The sequence below is a fragment of the Equus przewalskii genome, chromosome 15 (assembly GCF_037783145.1).
Source record: "Equus przewalskii isolate Varuska chromosome 15, EquPr2, whole genome shotgun sequence".
Taxonomy (NCBI): domain Eukaryota; kingdom Metazoa; phylum Chordata; class Mammalia; order Perissodactyla; family Equidae; genus Equus; species Equus przewalskii.
Window position 1 is genome coordinate 26279203 of NC_091845.1, and position 18171 is coordinate 26297373.

Sequence of the window (18171 nt, forward strand, 5' to 3'; positions counted from 1 at the left end):
TGTTATTGAATCCTACCAATGCTGGAAGTGGCTGTGTTTCCATTTACGGTGGTGGAAACTGTGGCTCAGAGTAGTGAAGTGACTTGCACAGGGGGACAGTTGGCAGGTGGTAAGGCCTGGATTTACACCCAGGGCTGCCCAATTGCAGCACCCAGCTGTGCACTGCAACACCACCTCCACAATAACACCCACCAGACACCACACGGGCACGTATTCAGTGCTGACTTCTGCACCACGGAGTTCAAAACGGGTGTAAACGGATTTTCAAAATGGACCCCATTTCAATATACAGGGGAGAATATTCTTGGAACTTTCTGGTGCTTTTTGGAAAGCACTCATTTTATTTTATATTCTGCAAATCTAAACGTGCAGACTCAGGATGCTAAAAGTGTGGTGGTCCCAGAGACCTCATCCTGTTAAACAACATGAAAACAATGAAATGCATCTTTGCCTGCGCCTCGGCAGCCCAGGCCCTGGGTTTCCTAAGAGAGTGACACCCTCAAAAGGGGTTGCATCTGAAAAACCACCACAGCGATCCCTTAATTGATTGTAATTAGATGCAACACATAGAGTTGCCAACCAGCGCTCTGAAAAAAAGCACGCTATGTGCACAAACCCAGTAGTTAGAAATGTGGCTTTCACTTCCTTGTACTTACTACCTGGTAAGAGAGTGGGGATTCATTTTTCTTTTTTCTCTTCCTTTTCTGCTGTGGCTATGGAAGCACTAGTGTGGCAGACGGGAGACCTGGGGATCCTCTGGCAGTGACACCTCTGAGCTGAGTGATCCACGACATGTCGCTTCCAATCTCTGAGCCCCAGGTTCCTCAGCACCAAGCTGAAGGTTTGTTCTAGATAGGTGATCTTTGAGGTCCCTTCTGGCTCTGATGTTTTAACTGTGAGGCTAAATATTTGGTGCTAATTATTTTTGTGAGGACGTGTGTTTCGTATGGCTAGGCTTGGTTTACATTTTTTATGAGACAGATGAATGAGGTTAATAAGAATAGTTAATTAAAAAAAAGATATTGAATTCCCAGAAGACATTTTACTATGACTTTAATTATGGAAAGTGCTAATTGCATCAATCCACAACTTGAAAGTTGTCCAATTGCTTGATGCACAAAGTAAGGGACAGTTTTTCCCAAGTTGACCTCAGCTCTGAACGAGTACCAGGATGTGGAACAGCTCACTTTCTAGATATAGAAAGAAGGAGGAGCAGCAGAGGCAGGCAGGGGCATATTCGGTTTCTTCCCTTGTCTTTGGCAGCTTAATGTCACTACAACAGATAAGAAAAGTACATTTTTTTAATGTAGCTCCACTATTATCCACCTGCTGTATGCTCTGACTGTAGGGCTGTCACTAGCCTATGTGGCATCTTCATTGCAAGTTAGCAAAAGACATCTCCTTTCAGAGAACATAGCTCCACAAACAAACAGCTTGGAGAGCAGTGGCTCTGCATCAGGGTTTGGTGTGGTGAGTGGAGCTTGAGATGAATTACGATCTCTACTCTACCCCTTGCCTGAGTGTTTGTGCAGTGCACACACTGCCCCACTGAACAAGGCAGTCCTTTCTGGCTCAATCACTTCAACTCTTTCTAGTCTTCCCAAGAAGTGGCCTGTCTTTATTTTGAAAAATGCCACGATCACTGCTTTGAAGACAGCTTCATTTGAGACTGCAGGCAGAGGATGTGGAACACTTGAAGGGTTTGGAACACTTGGGGTAGAAGAGAAAAATGACATTTTTAAGGAATGGAGAGAAAAACCATTGTGGCTGAAATTCTCAAACAAGAGAGATGAAGTTAGGAGACGAGCCTCTAGAGATGGATGGGGTAATTCTATAATCCCAAGGCCATTGGTGGGGGGCTTTTTCCTAAAAACAGTGGGACTCTACGACTGGTTTTAACCATTGAAGGGTTTAAACAGATCAACCTGGTTCCTCTGTAGAGGGTGAATGGTAGGAAGCCTTAACGAGAGGCAAGAGATGCTGGTGGTTTGGGCAAGGGCAATGTGGGAGGAAGGGGACTGGATTTTAGAGATATTTATAAAGTAAAATTATCCAGAAATGATGATGGATTAGATGGAGGAATGAGGAGTAATTTCAAAAGTAAGAATAATGGCTAAGATACCCTTCTATGTGCCAGGGACCATTCCAAGTGCCTTACAGATATTACAGTGTACAGATTAATATCTGTAACCAGTGTAGGACGGACTGTAGTTTTCCTCACTTTATAGAAGAGGAATTTGAGGCACAGAGAGGTTAAATAACTTGCCTCACATTGCACAGCAGAGTTGAAATTTGAACCCACAGAATCTGAGGTTTAAGTCCTTGCTCTAAACCAGCGGTCCTTGACAGGGGATGATTTTGCCCTAGGGGACATTTGGCAATATCTGGAGGCATTTTTGGTTGTTACAACTCAGGTGTGGGGGGTACTACTGTCATCTAAGGAGTAGATGTGAGGGATGCTGGTAAACTTCCTACAATCATAGGATAGCCCCCAAAGGATTATCTGGCCCCAAATGTCCCATAGTGCCGGGGCTGAGAAATCCTGCTCTAACCACTGTGTTGTACTGCCTCTCAAGGTTAGTGCTTAGACTTCCATCTTAGACACCTGATTTGTCAGGACTAGGGGAAGACCAGTGTGAGGGAGACCATGAGTTGCTTTCTGGACACATCCGGTTGAAGCCCTTTTGGACCCCCAAGAGGAGACGGCAAGTGGAGAGCGGATGCTGGCTGGGCTGTGCGGCTCAGAGGAGAGGACGGCCCTGGTTAGAGTAGGTTGCTATTCACTGCGACTGAACGCACCCAAATACCTTATACATGTTATCGTGTCTTTGTTTGTTTATACGCATCCTCTTCCAGAAAGGATGTAAAGCCACTTATAAGGGTAAGGAATAAACAATAGGCCACATTAAAAGCAGGACAAAAGAAGATGTTAACACAAGGGTGGAGACACAGGATGGAGCCAAAAACAAGGCTAAAAAGGACCGTACCCGTATTCCTGGCTGCCGCGGGGCTGTTACTAGGATTTTACTGGACTCCTTCATCCCGGTCTCCGCTGACCTCCCCGCCCGAGTCTTTGTCCCTCTCCAGCAGACGCAGCCCGAGTCTCACCTCTTGGCCTCTGCAGCTGAGAAGACAACTGGATATGTTCGCAATGTTGAAGTTCCCGGTAGACGGTGGGACACAGCCGTGAGCAGGCACAACCCTCTCCTCACCCAGCTGCCTTCCTAGTGGGCGGTCAACCCAAAAGGCAGGCATTTGGTGCAGACATTCATGGTTTTGCTTTTTATCAGATAATTCACTAAAATACTTTCAATGTGTCGCTCATGCTCTAAAGAAACAGAAAGGAGTCCGGGAAGAATGAGGAGGAGAACTGGGTGAGATGGCATGGTCGGGAGGCCCCTCTGCGGAGGTGATGGGAAAGCGGAGACCTCAAGGAGGAGGAGCCAGCGGCGTGGAGTGGGTGGGGCGTTCCGGGCGGGGGACCAGAATAGGCGGATATCCCTGTGGGGAAGGAGCCTAGGCCTTTGAGAGACCCAAAGGAGGCCAGCGGGCGGGGAGGATGGTGAGGGAGGTGAGACGGGGAGGAACGCGGGCCGGGCTGTGTAGGGCACAGTAAAGGGTATAGGTTTTACTGCAAGTGCAGGAAGAGCTCTGGAAGGATGGTGTGGGAGGGACCAACAGTTGATTCAAGCCTCCATCTCCCCCGTTTGTCGTTAATAAAACACACACCGCTGAGCCGAGCACATGGCTGCCTGGAGTAGGGGCTACTTCCCCAGCCTCCGATGTAGGTGTGGTGAGGTGACTCAGGCTCCAGTCACTAGGATGCAAGCGGAGGTGCTTTATGCAACTTCCGAGAAGTGTCCTCGAAAGCAGGGAGTGCCCGCACCCTTGCTGCTGTGTGGGATGTCGATTGCATGGCGGGAGCCCCAGAAGCATCTTGGACTTTGAAGTGACCTTGGAAATGGAGGCCAGGGATGGAGGCGCCGCAAGCTAGACGCGTGGAGCCTGGATTCCGACACCATTGCCCTGCCGGCCAGTCTTGGATGCCCAGCGCCAGATGCTTCTGTGAGAGAGGGAAACGTCTGTCTGATTTAAGACACCGTTAGAGGGGTTTCTGTCACGGATGAACGTAATCCTAGCGGATGGAGGTTTTCAGGAGGGAGGGACCTGGTTCTGTTTGTCATATAAGCGGCTCCCTTGGCTGTTGTGTGGAGAATGGATTAAAAGGGAGCCAGTGTGGAAGCTGCTGCAGGGAGGGAGTAAATGAACGAATTGCCCAGGGCTCCCTGCTTTCTCACCTTCTCTGATGATCTGTCCATCTTTGCTGTTCTGCTCCATTAGTCTGTGAGCCTTCTTTACAGGCCGTGTAAGTCAGCTCGGCTGCCGTGACAGAATATCAGAGACGGGATGGCTTAAACGACAGACACTATTTCTCACGGTTCTGAGGGCTGGAGAGCCTGAGATCAAGGCGCAGCAGGTTCTGTTCCGGGGGGGCCCTGTTTCTGGCTTGCAGATGGTCGCTCTCTCCCTGCACCCTCACATGGGGAGAGAGGAAGATCCGGTGTCCCTACTCTTCTTACAAGGGCACTAATCTCACCACGAGGGCCCCACCCTCATGACCTGTATAAACTAATTACCATCCCCCCCAAACACCCTCGCACTGGGGGTGAGGGCTCCAACACGACTTTGGGGGGACACAAACATTCAGTCCGTAACACAGGCTGATTGTGCTTCCCTCCTTTCTCCCCTTGCCATCCCCAAGTTCACCAGTGTGACCAGAAGGAGGAGACCAGGAATGTCGTGGCAAACCCCACACCCCACTCCTGCTTCGTGAATTTACCTCCCCTTCCACTCAAGGAAAAGTCTCACGCAAGGGAGGGGATGGGAAGAGGCACTTCTTCCAGCACTAACCCTGGAAGGGTGCTTCAGGATCTCCGAATCCCCACTGTACAGATGGGAAAACTGATGCCTAAGGAGGAGAAAGGACTTGCCCGTGGCCACACAGCGTGTGAGTGGGACAGAAGTCGTAAAATACAGAAGCTGGAAGAGCAAATAAAAACCCTGCCCCCTCATTTAGGGGAGAAACTGAGGCCCAGAGAGAGGGAGTTAGTGACAGCCAGGATAAGGACTCAGGACAGGGTCTCCATCCTGGGGAGCAACCAGTGCAGTCACACAGGACCTGCACTTAGGATTTAATGCTCTACTGTCGTGTCTTGAAATTCTTAATGATTTTATCTTTAAGTATGTGTTTTGTAAATGAAGTCTGGTGGGACAACAGAGTAGGCGTGAGGGTAGGGAGCCCCAGTTCTCATGAAGTCTCTCCTCCCTCTGCCTCTCCAGGTGGATTCTTGGCCACCAGCTTCCCAACCCCCTGGTGTCCCAGGCCTGGCCCTGTCTGCCCCTCCCTGATCCCCCTGCCCCAGCTTCCTCTCTGCCACCATCAGGGACCTGGGCCCGGGAAGGGTTGGCACGCACACCCCACAGCGTCTCGGGGTTGGGCACAATTGCTGCCCTGCTGCCCTAGGTTGACGGCATGAGGGTGCGTTCAGAAGACAGCTTGGCAGGGGTGGGCCTGGCCCCTACCCCGATTCAGATCCCTAGTTTGTCGTGGTTTGGCGGTTGCAATATTTGGGGTTGCCTGTCCACCACGGTTGGGGGGAAGGGCCTTTGGGAAAGCGGAATGCCGGGCTCCACTTTCCTGCTCCCCCAGGCACCTGGCAGCTGATAGGCAATGCACGCACATGCCATGTTGCAGGCCAGGATCCTGGGTGCCTGTAAGGTCTGTGCTCTCCCCACGCCTAAGGGACCATGGCATTAGATAGCGAACCCCACCGCGGCAGGTCGTCGAGAGAGACTGCAAAAGGAAGAAAGCTTTATACTGCAGGACCTTAACCAGCACCTTTTTCCTGCTGTTTGAACAAGGGGCCCTGCACTTTCGTTGTGCACTGGGCCCTCAGGTTAGGTAGCCAGTCCTGACTCGGGACTTCTGATTGCTCCTTCCATCAGCTTCCAGCTCTTCCTGAGCAGCACTGGCTTTTTGGTGGTCAGCCTGCTGTGTTCCAGGCCCCGGGCTCAGCCCTTTGCCTATATTATCTGTTTTGAAGCCATGCAGGAACCCAGTGAGGTGTGTACTATTATTAGACTCATTTTAAAGGCGAGGGAGGGAAGGCACAGATAGGCTGCATTAACTTGCCCAAATCCTACAGCTGGTCAGCGGGGAACCCGGCTTCCCACACAGGCAGCTGTCCACTTGTCCTAGCCAGGACTGTGGGTGGTTGGGGGTGGCAGAAGGAAGGCACTGCGTCTAGGGCCTGGCCACCCCTCTGCTCCCCTCCCCAGCAGGCTCACCCGGGGGCCTCCAGGGGAGGAGACCACGTGGCCCAGACCACCGTGTAACCAGGCAACTGTTCCAAGAAGCTGCCTTTCTTCCATGCGCCTCCTGCCTTATTCAATATCTGCCAGGCAGCACGCCTCCTGGGAGCATCCCAAAGTCTTCGTAAGAAATAAGGCCGGCTGGGCAGGCCTGCGGGGACATCTAATACTCACATCTCTGAACCCTGCCCCCCCGAAGTCCAGAACCCATCTGTTGGGGATTCCGAGATATTGGTGCGAATCCACATTCACAGGGGCTGGAGCCTGCCCTGCACTTGATGGAGAGGGTGTGGGGTGTGGGGAAGACAGGTCGGGCGAGGCTCTGTGCCATGTTACCCTCCGTTCTCAGCTGCTCCCCAGATGCCCCAGGTTCCCCCAGATGGAGGTTCAGAGACCCTGCGCCCTCAGAAGCAGCGTGCAGCTTAGCCATCTCCCTTCTGCTCCCACGATTCCTGCCACCTGCAACCAGGTGCAAGCTGAAGGGGGTGACCAGGATTTACTCAGCTCCTATTATCCTCCCTGTGCCAGATGCTAGGGAGAGAAAAATTAGCAGATCAGACCCAATTCCGTTTTCACAAATGGGAAGACAAAGGCTCAGGCAGGAAGAGCCTGAATCTGGCTGAGGACAACTTCTGCCTTTCCCACCAGCCACGCTGCTTGTACAGGAACAAGGGAATTTAAGAGTCGCCTAAGCCAGCTCCCTCCTTTTACAGAGGGGAAGCTGAAGAACAGAAAGGGAAAGTGTCTCCTCCAGGGTCACACAGCTCACTTCGCTCCAAGGTCATCTTGGAATTACTGGAGCTCAGTTTTGACCTGTCCTTGGATTCAGAGACTGTTTAGAACTCCAAACCTTGTTCTGTTTTCTGAAGCCAACTGGATTATGCCTGTGTTGATGTCAACGTGCATACAGTACTGTGATTTAACTAGAGGGTCAGCATAATGTAGTTAAGACACATTCCTGCCTCTTAAGAGTGGTGGGATTTGGGACAATTATTTCATCCCTATACGTCTCAGTTTCCTTCTCTGTAAAACGGAGATAATAGCAGTACTTTCCTCATAGGATTATTGTGAAGATTAAATGAGATCATTTATGTCATTAATCTTGAATATTATTTGTGTGAAACTTTTATCACAGTTTTTCAAAATCTTAACCAGATAAAGAACAGGGCTTACATCATAGTCTTCCTTTATTGGGATCCCAAAGGCCTAGGACTATGTCTGCAAAACAGTAGATACTCAATAAATGTTTCCTTAGTTAGTGAAATTTTGAAAAGTCTAGCATTGAAGTCAGGGTAGACTCTGTAAACCACACCAAAATGGTAGAAAGGGTGTCATCCTTTTTCAGCCAAGACTGGACTTGAGCACATTGGGCATCCAGCCTCCTCTTCCTTCCTTTGTCCTTCCCCAAACCTCCAGCCTCCTCTCAGGGCAACACTGGAGACCTGTCATTTCCTCTGTGACATGAACTTAAGCCCAAGGTGGTCCTCTCCTCAGGGCGGCTACATTCCCAGCCTTCTCTGCAACTGTGGAAACTCTGTCATCAGAGAGAGGTGCCAGGGTGGGGAGCTTATCACGGAGCTCAGGGAATGAGGCAGACTGGCTGGCTGTTGGCTAAGCTTGACAGTGAGGCTCTACTTCCCAGCTTCCCTTGCAGCTAAGAATGGCTAAGTGACTGAGTTCTGGGCAGTGAACATGGGTGCCAATGATGTGCACCACTTCCAGGCCTGGCATCAAACCTTCCATGCTCTGTCCCCTTCCCCAGTCATAACGGGAGGACCCCCATTCCTCTGCCCTATGCCCCCCTCAGGAGCACTGATTTTGCACTTCACTGGATTGATAAACGTTTATGATGTTAAGCCTTTGAGTTTGGGGAGGGAGGTGGTTATCTGTTACAGCCTCTAGTACTTCAATAACTCACCTAGTCATGAGGCAGGTGGCCACGAAAGGAAGTCGAGGCGCTGCTCCCTAAGGTTGGGTACAGAAGCAAGCAGGCTGTGCAGGCAGCGGGGCTGGGTTCAGGTCCTACCTGCCTCATTTCCTACTGCACTTTTCTTCCACAGGCTCTGGGCAAGCTGCCAAAACATCTTAAAAGTGGAGACACCAATTCTTGCTTGTTCATTCTCTTCTGAAGAGACTCAGGGAATCAGAGAGCTGGAAAGTAGGGCAAGGGTTCTTTGATTTCAGCTCAGTTTTTTCTTTTTGCCTTGGCTAGGGGTTTAGAGTTAAAAATTCCCTGAGGGCAGAGTGCTTCCGGCTCTGCCTTTGCTGCCTGTCCCTCCCTCTCTTTCCTTCCTTTCTCCTCTCTCCCCTCCTTCCTCCCTTCCAACCTCCCTCACGCCCTCTCTCTTTCTCTCCCTTCTTTTCTTCAGTCCTGTGTCCCGTCCACATCCTGTGATCAATGTGAATGCGGGCAGCCTGGATTCCCACCAGCTCTGCCACTTTTAGCTGTGTGACCTCAGCCAAGTCTGCCTACCTCTCCGGGTTTTCATTTCCACATCTGTAAATGGAAGATAATGCCACTTGCCTTGCCAGGTCGTCGTGTGAATTAGAGATGTAATGTTAAAAGACCAGCACAGGGTTACCCCTCAGGGGGAAAAAATGGCTCCTGCTTCTGTTGTTACTACTACGAAACTTTACACTCTCTAATTCTGTGTTTCTATTCAATCCTTCACTCAGTAACCACTTTTGAGTACCTACCATGGACATACCATGAGGGCAGTGATCAAGAAGACAAAGTCCCTGCCCTCACATGGCTGGCAGACAGGTGGATGTCATATAAGTGAACACACGCATAAAATCATTGCAAACTGTGATGAGTGCTATAAAGGAGAGAAACAGGTTGCTGAGGTAGAGAATAAGGGGTGAGGGGGAGGTGAGGCTAATGTGGAATGGGGCAGTCAGGGAGGGCCTCCCTGAGGTGACACTTCTATGAGCCCCCAGGACTGGGAGGCAACCAGACAAAGAGACAGCTAAAGGAGGAGCCATCTGGGCAGACAGCAGCTGGTGCAAAGGGCTCTAAGTCGACAAGAGGCAGACGAGAGGCAGTGTGGCTGGAGCAGAGGGAGTGAGGGCCATGAGAGAGGAGGGGCCACCTCCTGCCCGGCAGCCCAGGGTATAGAAGGCGAATTTTTAAAATATATGTTTAAGCGTAAGGAGAAGCCATTTAAATGGAGTTTTGTGGTGCAAGTTATGTTTTTACAACAGTGGTTCTCACAGTGTGGTCCCCAGACCAGCATCATCAGCATCACCAGGGAACTTGTGAGAAATGGAATTCTCAGGCCCCACCCCAGACCTACTGAATCAGAGACTCTGGGGGGCGGGGGGGTGGGGGGCAGCCTCTGTGTTCTGACAAGCCCTGCAGGTGATGCTGGTGCTGCTGGTCCCGACTGGAAGCTCAGTGGTTCTCACTCCCGGCTGCACAAAAGAATCCTCCAGAGCTTTGACGAGCCATGAGAGTTGAGAAACCCCCACCCCCACCCCGGAGACTCTGATGTCATTAGTCTGGGGTTGACACCTGGGCATTTGTTAAATTTCCCCAGGGTGTTCCAGTGACTCCAGCAGCTAGGATCACGCTCTAGCTGCCGTGTGGAGACTGGACTGGAGGGAGAAGGGAGAAGACGCAAGCAGGGCAGTTAGGAGGCTGATGCGGTGGTCCAGGTGAGCAACAACGGCAGCTTAGACTGGAGTGGTGACAGGGAAGGTGGAGGGGTGTGAATAGATTTTAAATATATTTAGGAGGAAAAAAATCAACAGGACTTTTAGATGGATAGGAAATGGGGACGGGGTTGGGACTTACATTCAGCATCAGTTTGAAGGTAACATCAGCATGAGAGTTAAGACCCTGTGCTTGCAGGTGGCCTCAGCTAGAAGATCCTGGGAACACGGGCCGGACATTGCCATGGGCGACTGAAGAGGTGCCTCTTTCCTATCCGCCTGGCAGTTAAGGCAGCGACGAAGATCGCAGCAGGGCTGGCACGCTCTGATTTTCTCCTGAGCGCTAAGTGGAGCTGCAAGGTGACAGAACCTCCCCGCAGTGCTCGGGTGGGACGTTCCTGTTTTAGAGCCGAGTTGCCTGAGAACCCTCTGGGATTGGGCCCCGCCCTTCAGGGAAGAGCACCCGGCAGAGTGTTGTATCCAGGACTGACCAGCAGGGGGCGAGCCAGACTCGGAAATGACCATTGCTGAGACCTGGGTGAATCTTGCTGCTGTTTCCAACTCAAGAAGGTGATTCACTCCGGAAATAGTAATCATGTCTACATTTACTAAACAGCTAATGTGCCAGATCCTGTTCCAAGTGCTTTGCGTGTACCACTTCATTTATTCCTAATAGCTCTGCAAGGTGGATGTTGTGAGCATGCCCTCTTGACCTGTACTCAGGGAGGATAACTGACTTGGCCCATGTCTCTCAGCTAGTCAGTGGAGGAACTGGGCTTAGTCGCCTAGCCTGTCTGACCCCCTGGGCATGTGGCCACTTCTCTGTCAGAAGGGCCAAGATCCCCAGCAGCTCTTTCTTGTCCCTGCTGGTGCTTTCATTCACACTTGGGGGAGATGCCTTGGAAGCTGGCCTCACCTGAATGAGCAAAACCTTTGAAGTCAAACTCCCATGGCTCTGCCATTCACTTGCTGTGTGATGGTGAAAAGATGACTTAACTTCTCTGTGCTCGAGTTTCTTCATCTATAAAAGGGGCTGAGATGTATGGTGTGATATGGTCTTATATCACTGACCTAGAATCCAGAGGAGGTGCTCAATTTATGGCAGCTTTTCTGCCTAGAATGATTTCACAGGAGGTAGAAAGAGCTCTGGAAGGTCCAGAACTGTGCTGTCTAACAGAGCTTTCTGCGGTGATGGGAAAGCTCTATATCTACACTGGGCAGTGTGGTAGTCTCCAGCCACATTTGGCTATTGAGCACTTGATACATGGTAATTTAAAATTTAGGAACCGAATTTTAATTTTTATTTAATTATAATAAATTTAAATTTAAATAGCCACACGTGGCTGGTGGCTGCCATGTTGGACAGTGCATGTCTGAAACGTGTCTGAGCTCAAGGTCTGTGTAGCTTTGAAAACCCCTTGGGTATTAAATAAAACAAGCCATGTTCAACATTTAGAGCCTGGCGTATACCAGGTGCTCAGTGAACTTGAGTTTGTCACGAGGAAACATAAGAGGGAGGAAAATCAACAAGCAAAGCCACGTTCTGCACTTAACAAATTTTGCTAATTTGCAGGACCAGACTCTCAGACTTCCCCAAGGCAAATCTCCCAGTCAAGCCAGAATTTTAAAATATTTCTTCAACATGTATTTAGTGGGGAGAAAGGACAAACTTAAGTTCTTGTTAATACAGTGTATGTTCAAAACAAATTTCTTTCATCGTTCACTGACTAAAGAAATCCTGCTTCCTTTTCTATGCCCATCTCTTTCATTTTCTCTTGCAATTTTATAAACCAGATAACTTCTTAGAAAGTTTTTTAAAGACTTAAAAATGTAGATAATAAAATGACTGGTCTCCAGGAAACAACACAACCTCGTGCCTTTCTTGGTTCCAAAAGTTTATCTACTAAGCTTTGCCGTGAATCACTAGTCAGTTGGTAAATCTCGAAATTTGGTGGTTGAATCTTGCAGCCCATAGAGGGTGATGGCAACAGTTTCCTACAGATGGGTCTGCGTTGGTGGATGCTGTCATTTGTTTCCACCATAGGTTTACTCTGAGAGCATTAGGACCAATTTGCATCCAGCCAGCTGGGTAAGGAACCCTGAGTTCACGGGCACCTTGTTTCCGTATTGTTTCCGTGATGTTTAGTGTTCCCGTGCTCTGGGCTGCTGGCCCATCCCCTCCTCTGGCCCTGACCCACTGTGACATGAAACTTCTGTCACTCAGAGCACCATGTGTGCTCTCCAAGGGCTGCTTGGCTGTGTTCAGCTGCTCGCAGATCCTATGTTTCATTCCTCACCATCCTGAAGACTCGCGTTCTCTGGGCGCCCTAATTTGATACACGGCTCCTTGAACAAGACCTGTGGTTCTTGCAACAGATGGCCCAGTGTAAGGAGTTGCTTTTTGACTTCTAACCCTTCCTTCCACTCCACATCAAAGCCCTCTAGGAACATAGAGAATCCTCTGCCAGATTGACATATTCCTCCTTTTTTTTCTTAAGTCATTTTTTCTGAGCATGGTTCATTCCTAACTCTGTCACCAAGGTCCCAGGATCCCTTGGGAGCAGGTCCAGATATGAACAAAGAGGATCCCTCCTCGATTGTGCCTTTGAGGGAGGGGTGGACGGATCTCCGGGTCTGACTCCTTCTCCACCACTCTTCTCACCTCTGTGTGTTCTCCCAACTCCCATATGGTTGAGTATCCTTCTCCAATAGCCATTTCCAGCATTCCAGACACCCAAGCAGCTGTTAATACACACCCCTAAGGCACCGTGCTACATGGTATCTATTAGGTGAACATCCTCAGAACTCAAAGAACCTGCCACAGCCAGGAAGCGCTTCACCCAGGTCTAAGGCAACCCACTGTGGAAACGGCAGGTCCCACCCCAGGGCTGAGCGTGGGTTTTCACCTTCAGTTATTACTCCTTTATATCAGAGCCAGTCTGCAACCTCAGCTCTTCCTACCCCTCGGTCAGCCCTTCTCTACTCGCTCCTCTGCACCTGTCTGTAGGTAACAGTGCTTCCCTCATCTTTTAGGCTGGGCATCTTGGGTTCCCCCTGGACTCCTCCTTTGCACCATGTGTCACAGGGTGCCCTCGCCCTTTGGCATTCCATTGGGTTCAGCCAATGCGGAGGCCCACAGGGGATTGGAGGGAGGGAGAAGAGAAGGAATGGTAGGGATTTCCTTTCACAGTCACCTCAGCCAGGCTATGTCCCTAGACTAAGGTCTCCACCCCTCTCAGGCTGCCTCCTCTATGCCTCTTTGTCAGGTTCTTGGAACAGCACCCTTCCACCCCTTGTCCCTTCAGATCTAGGGACATGACCCCTTTGCTGCTCCTGGCCCTGGGTTATGGCACCAGCCTTTATGTTCCTCTACACTGCATCTCTCTAAATAAACCTTCCTCCAATTGTCCTGGCTGGAGTGTGCCATCTGTTTCCATCAGGCCCCTGACAACATCCCTTCCTTTGGCGTATATGCACATGCTGGTTTCGCTGTGTTTATATTCCCGATTTCTCTGTGAACCTCTCCACTGAGATTTACCTTTCCTTCCAAACACTGCTTGGGCACAAGATGTTTGCTGATGGTTCCAAAACTTGAATTTCTCCATTCTGGTCTCTTTCAATCCAACCATCCACATGTCCTCCTTACCCCCCCCCCCCCACCCCCACCCTTCCCACCATCCAACCTTTCTACTGGTTCGTTAGGCATGGAAACACTAGAATGAGGCTGCCTTGGGTTACAATACCAGCTCCTCTACCGACTAATTATGTGACCTTACCTCCCCAACCTGCAGTTTTCTCCTCTGTAAAATGGGGATAATGATTGGGTTGTCAGGAGAATTAAACAAGATCTTAAGATGGTGTCTGCACAGTCTGAGGCTCCTCTGTAGCTGTTGACTGTGATGATTTCCAGGTAACCTCCAATTTCTTAACTTAGATCTCTCAGGTCTCTCTTTCTTGCCCTTCTAGCTGGTAGATGACTTCTACCCCCAGCACCATCCGTGATCCCGAGGTGACCTTTTGACTCCTGGGCTTTAAAGAAATCCTGAATTTCCATGAGCCGAGTATAGTCGGAGAACAAACTCTTGCCTAATTCCTGTAGTTTAGTTTTCTTATTCCCCACAGTTACTGGTAAAGAATAAGAAAAAGGAGCTTTCAATTGTATGATGTTTAGCATCTCCCGTGAAGTATGGGCTATTCAGAATTCCCTAGGGGAAAGCATACAGAGGCTGGGGGATCTTTTCCAACAGAGGAGATGGGCACAGCCGGCGGACGGATTTGATACCAGTCCTAGCAGGCTGGGGAAGAGAGAAGTACGAAGTGCTTTACGTGTGAAGACTATATAAGTATTTGTGGCTTTGCACTGGATTTGATGGAGATCGTAGAGGAAGTTGAGACCTACAGTTAGCGCGGAGATTTAGGAAGATTGCGGCTGTACATTCTCTGTTATATGTCTGATCCATTGACAACGTTTAAGTGTTGATTATATGATTTTTCACCTCTCAGCTCCTGAGGATTGTAGCAAAGGGATTAGGAAGGAGGTGTGTCTATGAAATTCACCAAGAAAGAGTTGAGGACGCAGTTACAACACATCCACAGCCGAACGAATTTTCTCAGTGCTCTGTTTATTTCATGTTTTTATTTTCTCAGGAGTCCCCCAAAATAGCCATTTATGCACATTTGTCTTCCCATCTAATTTTGCTTTAACAATAGTCTGGAAAACACAGCCAGATGCTTTCTTCAAAAAAAGAAATCTACATGCTGACATCAATGTCAAAATTAGCGCTCAGTCTCCAGAAAGTCAGTTTTTCAGTTCAGTTAATAATTAAGCTGGCAAACCCACCTCTTAAGTTCTGGGACCACAGGGGCTGAACCCTGACCCAGCCTCAGGGAAATCAGCCAGCTAAGCTGCTCTTTCTTGCAGTTCCCTGGAGAAGCATGTTCTAAGCCAGGTTTCCTATTTAAACAATTAAATTTTAATTACCCAAGTAAGACATGAATCAATTCTCCTTTGAAAAATGTAATACTTCACAGATGAGGCTGAAGTTCCCTCGGACCAGCACTCCTAATCATGATCCTGACCTTCTTTACTGGAGGTTACAAGTTTGGGCTGTGTCATTCCAGAACTATTACTTTGCATTTTCCTTCATACATAAGTACACGCAGAAAATAAGTAGCATTGTTGTGCGCTTTTCTCACAGTCTGTTTTCTCCTTGATTCCTTACAGTCTGGTTTTTCCTGGACCCCTGCCCTTGAAGACAACCAGAGACCAGACTGAAAAACCCCATGGACCGTGGACGTGTTTCATCTCTCATTCCTCCCTGGGGAGTAGAGAATTGACTTATGCCCATTGTCCTTGTATGATAAATGATTGAAAATAACTTTTTAGTACGGTAGAGGCTAATTTCTTTACTTTGTATTCTATAATTTGTTGATTTTTAAGAGAAAAGGGAAAAAACTCCCTTTGGGATGCGACATTCACAGAATTCGTGCTAGAAAGGTCTTAGATTGTATCCATTTTACACGTTCAAGTTTAAGAGGAGAAACAAGGCAGTGGGAAGGCATCAGGAGGGGACCACTGTCTTCGGTGTTCTGGTCTCTGCGCTTCCCTCTACCCTACCCTTAGGTGGTCCTAGAACTTGGTTGGGGTGGCACCCCACAAATATTGAAGGAAAAAGCTGCCTGAAGGAGCAGAGCAGTAAATTAAATATCCAACGAGCACAAGACTCACATTTGTTTTTCTTTTAAAATAAGCAACAGCAGGTGGAGAATATCAGACTTAATCTATATTCGCCTTCAGATTATGATGAAAAGCTATTTTCCACTTGTGTCTCCTCTCTTTCTCCCGCCCCACCCCTCTGAGCTAGCCTTAGTTGCGTTCTCTTTTCTGAATCCATCGTGGTATTCGGTAACCGCTTTGAATTTCTCACTGGCAAAAGCTAATTGCTAATGTTGATTTTGCTTATTCTACACAGAATTGCATGGAGGGCTTTCTGTACATTTTCCACTTCATCCTCACAGAATATTATATGAGATTAGTACTGTTATTATCCCCATTTTACAGATGAGAAAACTGAGGCTCAGAAAGCATAGAGACCTAGCCACGGTCTCTCAGCAATAAGTGACGAAATGAGGGTCAAACTTTACTTCTTGACTCTGAAGCTCACACTCTTAACTCCACCCCATACTACCACATGTTTACTTGCCTTTTAAAACAAAAAAGAAGAAACATTTAGGGGAGAACAGATAGAAGACTCTTAATAGGTTCTAGCAAACTGCCCTATAAGCATAGGAGCTCAATGAATGTTTGAAGCCTAAAGGAAATGCTCTGAAGACTAAATGGCTTAATTTGTATAAAGACCCAGAAGGGCGTCTGGTACTTAGTGAGGTCTAGATGGGTATTAGGTGTTGTTATTAATTTGTGGAGCTAACCGTGTCAGATTTATGCTGCAGCTAATACCTCAAAAGGGAAGACACTTCTTGTCAGGGTCCAAGGTCACAGAGACCAACGATGCTATTGAGGCAGTTTAAAGAGACTTCCTTGAAATAGCACCTCCAAGTAGCTGGAGGGCTTGGGCTTGTTAACAAAACCATCTGGGACATTCTGGCTATGGGAACAATCAGCCAGGACTCATGGGAGGGAAGGAGTGGAACCCCTTATTATCACCGATGTTTGGAATTTGGGACCACCTTCTCCCCCTTGCATTTCCTTTTGCACAGACCAAATCTATAGTTACCGCTTTCTTCCTGGGACTCCTATGCTGTCTGCTGCTTGCTCCCTCTTCTGTTATCTTTTCGTGTAGGTGGATCCTTTTTGCCTATATTTGAAACGTCAATCTCTTTTGCCACCCATTCTGGGGGCAACCTGCACATGGCCTGGGTAAGTGGGCAGCAAATCGTGTGATCCCTACACTTTCCCCAGCCATGATGAATCAGGGTGACCATTTGACCCTCAAGGTCATAATGGAGCGTTGGAACTGGCCGCCATCTTGGGTCATGCAAGATAAGTAAGCAAATAAAAAAGCCTAAGAGAGACAGTGAGGTCACCTCCATTCCCGGTTTTTCAATTCTAGGGCCCATGGCACCTGGCTGAACTCTGTTTCCTATTCTTGATTCCGCAACCTATTTTTCTTTCTTTTCTTTCTTTCTTTCTTTTTCCTTACATAAGTTAAACTGAGTGAAGCTTGTGTTACATGGACCTAGAAGAGCTTTTACTAGATACTTCCTAGCCAGGTAATTAAATTCTCTGAGGCCATAGTCCCTGTGTGCCTCTCAGAGTGTGAGATGCGGCCTGGTATGTTGTAACTATTCAATAAATAGTTGTTTCTGGATAATGGAGATTTTATGGAGTGAGAATTATCTTGATCTGTGGATTTGGATTAAACTTTGTTTTCTTGAGGGAGAGAGGCCATATGGCAATAATTGAAATCACTCATTTGTTTATCCAAAGACATTTATTCTAGATAACAGAAATTGAAAGGTAAAACAAGGCCCAGTTTCTGACTTTAGGAGGCCCCTTGTCTAGCAGGGGAGATAGTCATGGACAACAGAAAGATTATTAGTTTGATTGGTTAGTGTCACCCAAACACAATGTTCCCTCCCTACAGCTGCTATGATTGTTGCTCCTTCTTGCAAATTCCAATGTCTCTGGCAAACTCAGATGTAAACAGCAGCTCCCCTACCAGCCAAGACCTACCCAAGGATCTGCGATCAAGAGCGCAACCTCATGGTGATGGAGTAAGTGTCCCATCTAATTCTAATGTAGAATTCCTACCATTTGGCTTATCAAACAATTCTAATTATTATATTGTTCACTTCAAATAAATCACTGACGCGTCTTATTCATTCCAGGCTATTAGTCATGTCTGAAGTTCAAGATCGCTTCCCAATAGTCTCTGTTTGCACGTGGAGGATTTTTTACAAAATACTGGAATGTCTTTCAATCTCCTTTCCCAGATTTCACAACAAGTTGGAATATGCTCAAAGTCATGCTTTTTGTTCTCCCCTCAAATGGACCAGGTAGCATCCTTGCTGCCATCCCCGTCGGCACCCCAATTCAAAAACTCATCTTATTTCCCATGAGGAAGGGCCACGTCTCTGTCACTGATGAATGAATGTATTGAATTAATTATTAAAAGACGAACTCAT

The 18171-nt window shown here is 48.3% G+C and overlaps 2 long non-coding RNA genes across 4 annotated transcripts; one reads left to right on the top strand and one right to left on the bottom strand.

Annotated features, from left to right (window-relative positions):
- Positions 1 to 1036: 1036 nt before the first annotated feature.
- Positions 1037 to 10297, bottom strand: LOC139075919 (uncharacterized). 3 transcript variants are annotated; one of them, XR_011526875.1, is made up of 5 exons: positions 10169 to 10297; positions 8291 to 8523; positions 4299 to 4380; positions 2988 to 4063; positions 1037 to 1273 (listed from the first exon to the last, which is right to left on the bottom strand). It is a non-coding gene; the product is annotated as an uncharacterized lncRNA (long non-coding RNA). The 3 variants fall into 3 exon arrangements; XR_011526876.1 differs by having other exon boundaries at positions 4299 to 4528; XR_011526877.1 differs by lacking the exon at positions 4299 to 4380.
- On the top strand, positions 9912 to 17865 carry LOC139075920 (uncharacterized). The gene is made up of 3 exons (XR_011526878.1): positions 9912 to 10029; positions 10226 to 10596; positions 15251 to 17865. It is a non-coding gene; the product is annotated as an uncharacterized lncRNA (long non-coding RNA).
- Positions 17866 to 18171: the final 306 nt, after the last annotated feature.